This window comes from Sebastes fasciatus, chromosome 11, assembly GCF_043250625.1.
Source record: "Sebastes fasciatus isolate fSebFas1 chromosome 11, fSebFas1.pri, whole genome shotgun sequence".
Lineage (NCBI taxonomy): Eukaryota > Metazoa > Chordata > Actinopteri > Perciformes > Sebastidae > Sebastes > Sebastes fasciatus.
In genome coordinates this window covers 22,907,276-22,913,182 of record NC_133805.1, presented here as the reverse complement: position 1 = coordinate 22,913,182, position 5,907 = coordinate 22,907,276, and positions in this window count along the sequence as shown.

Below are 5,907 nucleotides of genomic sequence, written 5' to 3'. Positions count from 1 at the left end.
ATACACTCAGTCTGTTTCCGACTCGTCATGAGATTAAATCCCAGCTAATGCGGTGCTGTTCACTTGTTACTTTGTCTTTCTCTGGAAGGCTCAAGGATCATGTGTACGAATCAACCCCATCTCCTAGAAATTACCTTAGACTACATAAAATACAGACGTAGTCTCTGTGATGTCACCCGTAGGTTTCTGAAGGCTGTGAAGCTCAAAGTGGGTAGCTTCGCCCGTCGCCGGCAGTGACAACACAGTTTAACTCCCGACTAATCGAAAAATGGTCAAAGAGTTGGATTGTCGATGTAGCTAAGGCGACGCAGCAGAACAGACAACTCACAGCTAGTGACCTATGGCACCCACCTGTCACTCAAAGTGGCCACGCCCTCAATTATGCCAAACTTTGAGCCATAATTTAAACTGGTGGGTTACATAAAAATTCACCCCACGTACAGTTGTCATGGACTGGAATATAGAGACCAAAACCGTTTTTTATACCAGGTTGTAAACATGATTATTTCTGCAGTAAAGATGGGCATTTTAACAAAGAACGTACTTTGCCAAGAAGTGAAAGTCAATTGGTCGTTCCATTGCAACATCAGCGCCCAACAGCAAAGCTATGTTTCCACCATTTTGGACTGAAATTGACAACCGGATGCCAGTAAAACGGCCGCCTAAAAAGTGCCATAAAAACGTAAAACAAAATTATTTCTGTTCTATTGTCATATTCTACCGAAATGGTCTGTGTCATCAGTTCTCGCAATACAATATGTGCATATATTGACTACGTTTTAGACAGTCACAGAACTTAGTTTAGGGAAAGATAATGGTCTGGTTTAAGGACTCGTGACTCAAGGTGACAGTGACTTGAGACACAATGTTTTTTATCAATATTTAACCGAAACCATGATCTTTCCCTAATCTTAACCAAAGTGCTTTTGTTGACTAAACATAACCACCAATGGGTGCGAACCCCAGTCTCTGGTGTCAAAGTCCTGTCACCACCATCCACCCTGACCAGTTCAACTCCAGTGTGGTTCATAAATTTATTGCTTCCTTCACTCAAAAAAACGTTGCCTTTTAACACAATCCAGGTAGTGATTGTGTTCGTCATCACATTGTAATTGTGGAAGAAATTGCTATATGAAGTTCATTTCTAGGAGACAATATTGGTCTGAATTAGGAAAAAAAATCCTGATAACAATATTATTGTGATATCTATAGAAAATTTGAGAAAACAATAATAATGCTATTAGTCAAATTCATCTTTAACTTTGTTTTTTGTGCGTTTTGTCTCTTTATTGGCAAATCATTACACTCAAAATATGAGTGTAAGGAGAAAAAATGATTTAAAAAGTGCTGGATTATTTACACATTGTTATCATATGTGTATTATTAATATGATATCAATATTTCATTAAAAAAAAAATATGGTTATCGTCAATACGTTGGTATATTGCAGCACCACATAGTCTGAATGTATGTGACACTGGTTGTTACTTTGACTTTCTTGTACCATATCGCCGCAATACTGGATACGAAAGAAATAGAGAAAATATTAAAGGTTTAGTTGAAGATGGATCCTGTTTACATGGGCTTCTTTGTAAAGTACTTTAATTAGTTTTTCTGATTGAATTTTTCCTGCTGTTTTGTCATATGTATGGTCTAAAGTAATTTGTTTATCTACAAGTTGGGACTGCTTTATGTCATCCTGTGACCTTGTGAGTCTTACTTTTGTTCTCTTTTTCTATCCAAGGATTTTTTTTATAAATAGATTTATGTTTCTTTTGGGGATTTTAACCGCTTTGTGTGTGTGCGGAATAAATAAATAAACATTCAAATAAACATTACACACAAACTGTGAATAGCTTCACAGCCTTATATTTATCAACCACACAGTCTAAGGAAATCTCTTTTTTGTCTGCTGTGTATGTGAATCAATCTTTAACAGCGATATTTTCCCATTATACCTCCGACAAAACATCCGACTGACTGGTTTTCTTTAAGTCTATAATTATTTTGCTCTTCTACACAAATGTATTAAAGCAAATGGACACTCTAAAAGTCAGTCCCGAAGGCACATCGACTGCTCACTCTGCAATCAGAGATGTTATGACTCAAAGGAAACAGAGATTTTGTCAAAACGCATCAGTGTGTGAACTTATAATAACATTGTGTCCATGCAACAGTGATTTAATTCTACGGTATTTCACAAAATCAAGAGGGAACGCTAGAAAATGTGTATTGTCCTCCTGTGTCACACAGTGCAAGTAATTACTGGTAAACAGTTGTTGAACAGTATAACACCCACGTGATCTTACGAGAGGCTCCACTTCACCTGGGATTGTCTGGTCTCATTATCCTTACAGTGGATAACTGCCACTCTAACATGATTGCTTTTGTTTTTCTATGAAAACAGGCTGCTTGAAACAAGTGTGTTGTTTTGAGAGATGCCTCATAAATATATAACCATTTTGTAACTGAGCACAGATCTTAATGTAAAAAACATAAAATCTGACTTTCCAAAATGTCACCGTGTGTTCTTACTGGCATGAATTGTCAGCGATCCATGCCGTGGGCCTTCTCCTTACAGCATTTATGCAGCCTTTACCAGCAGCTTCAGATAAAGACAACACCATAGGGGTGTTAAATCTGGATATACTCAGTCGTAGAGACACAAGATTCATGCATAGTGCTCAAACTGCTACAGTTCTTCTGTTACAGTTTTTTGTTTTCTTTCAGATTATGCATGCTTCTTTCAGACAGAGAGCTCGACGCCAGCTAAATGTGTGTTGCTGACAATCATAAAAAGAAATACATCATTAGACAGACGCAGCGTCCTCTTGACAGTTGAAAACCGGCTTTGGTGAACAGGGGTTTTCTATTAGGCTTTTGCATATTGACGTCTAAACGTTCAACAGATTTTGTCGCTTGACTAAATAGAGAGAAAGTCAAAGAGCAACGAGTATGTGTGCAGAGACAGCTGATGCTGAAATGCCGTAAGAGGAAGGCAATTTGCCGGGAGCCTCACACAATTTCACAAGTACTAACATAACAGGATAATAAACATCTTGAATCTTAAGTGATGTAACTCCTCTATGGTATTGGAGTAATGTGTTGCAGACTGGAGTCTTGAACCATCAGCAATTATACACGGATGGGTCAAATGTACTGGAGACATGTTCAGTCGACCTCATCTGCACATCTCCTGTACGAAAGCGTTATTAATAACCATATGCAAATGTTGAGTAGCCCATGACGAGAGGAATTCGGATTTTGAATAATTTAGGCGACTGGATCCTGTGGGCAAAGTCAGAGGATTACTGCAGGGCCCATCTGTCTTGTTCCCAGAACATTTATTTTTCAGTGGAGTCTTCTTGAGAGCTTTCTGGGCCTAATTATGGATTCCCAGAACGACACAGAAGATGCTCAGCCTAACCTAAAGCGTGCTGAAGCCTAAGGACTGTTTATATACATACATTTACAGCAGACACTGTAAACACTTGCACACCTGCATCAAAAGTGTTTAATTATACTCTACTTCAGTGTTGTAATCAAGACCGCCGAAACCAAGACCAAGTCATGACCAAGACCAGAGTCTATCAAGACCGAGACAAGACCAAGACTTTGAGGAGTTGAGACCAAGACCAAGGCAGGGCGAAACTGAGTCAAGACCAAGAACCAAGAAACAATTTAGTGTTGTCCCCGGAGTTGTGGTCTTGACCAGTCTTGAAGTAAAATCTCAAATCCTCTTTGTCTAAGACCGTGACAAGACCGAGTAAAAATGTGGATAATTCCGAGACAAGACCAAGACCTTCAAAAAGTGTTCTTGAGACCTGTCTCCAGACCAAGAACGATCTCGAGTAGGCTACTACAACACTGCTCTACATTACAAGAATCAGTAAATCCAGAACACCCAGGAGCTGTTCATAGTGCAAGGTACATCTAGTCCTTTGCTGCTTCTTTCCTCATCTTCAAGGCCAAAATGTGCTGGTAAGGATGACGGTGTGCAATATCCTACATCAGGAAAGGTGGTCTACTTTAGGATATTTTCCCCTCTCAGCAGCAGATCAGCTCTCCCAGAAAGGTGGAAGCTGCACCTCCAACGGGTTGCAAGAATTTGGTACCACCACAGCAATCCATCATCCCCTGTTATTCCGTCTACGGAACGACTCCCGTCCTTTCAGAATGGACACGATGATCCATCATTGGCCACAAGCTTCTCCCTCCTTCCACCAGTTTTGCAATGAGTGAAGGTTAGGTATGCCAGAAATCCCACCATTGTTGGATAGTATTCAATGGAAACTCCCCAATCGGCATGACATAACGCTGCAGGCACAGGGCTTGTTACCACATCCCTTCCCCTAGAGACTAGAGGTTTTGGCCCCCAGCATCCTGAAAGGATTGAGCTGTTAGTTATAGAGAACTACCACAGGAGTAGGTGGCGACACTGCAGGAGGCTTGGGCACCTTTGACATCTACTTGCAAAGGTGGAGGAGGTTTGAGAAGAGAACACCAGGGACATCCTTGGAGTGGTTTCACACCTTTAGTTTGGTTCATTTAGTCTTGACCAAGGAAAAAACAATAGTTCTGGTCCACTTTGTGTTGAATCTGGTTTATCCATTGGAGTAAATCTGATGTCATATGGATTGATGGGTAACTCATTGATCGGAGAGTTTTGGGGACTGTTATCCTGCATCATCAGCACTTCATGGACCTCTATATCGAAATCCGATTCTGGAGACTGAAAGCAAGTCATGCAGAACCGAACCTCATGTGTTTCATTATGTCCTCTGGTGCTTTCTAGGTGTGAAGGTAGCCTTAGACTCTAGGTAGAGTCTAGGGGAATGGCAATTAAACCTGTACAAAAAGGGAAAGACCAGTTGGCCAGAGTACTGCAGACTGGTTTCTGCTAGGAGAGAAAGCTGTCATCAGACCATCCCATCCTGGCATTTGGAGTTGGTTCTCAAGGCACCGAAGAAGGCCACATTAGGACCTTGAAGTTGCTGTCAGTCAAGACTTCTTACCTTCTGACGCTGGCACCTACCAAGAGGCTGAAAGAATGAAGGCCGTCCTTGTCCATCACGACCTGTGCAGGTTCCTGCCTAAAGACACATTAATAATTCACTGGCTGGACATCAGTTATCCCAGATATGAGAGGACTCAAACCTTTTCTATTCGGCTTTGCATCTGGTGTGTTGGCAAGGGTGCTTCTCCTTCCCTCTAAAATCCTATGAGGCTGGTAAGCTCATAGCATCTGTTGCCTTGGCTTGAAGCAGCAGTACTTGCATCTGTCAGTACATGCTGGCCTAGTAGTGTGTGCATAATGTACATATGTAAATAGTTAATTTGCATTGGGAAGAAGCCCTGTACATGGGTGTTTTCTTTGGAGGACTCATTAGTTTAGCTATTTCTGTTTGGTGGAGTTATTGCTGGTTGTCATACTGCTTGCAACAAAGTTAACATATCCGCAGAAAATAATTTTTTTCAGTTTTTTCTGTACTTAATTGCTTGATTTGACACTTTATCAATTTTTCTATGTTGTTTTTAGTCCCAGTGAAGACTTAGAAACTGCAGCTATTTGGTTGGCCAACATATAGTTAGGCAAGAGGCAGCTGCACGTCCTTCAACTCCTCACAGGTGCTGGAAGCAAATAGCAGTGAAAGATGAAAAAATGCCTACCCAATTCTTCTTTTTATTCTATCTAGCCATAATTGGCTTTTCGGCTGGTCTTCTTCAGGTCCAACACATTGACAAAATACATTATCACCAATAATACTGTCAGAAAGTGAATCCTCTATATTTTGAATACATCCTAAATAACGACCTTTAGGGGTGATGTTTTAATGATACATACTGGTATTTATGGGTACAACTTCACTAAATGTATAGAGAAGCTCACAGGGATAGATGTACCCT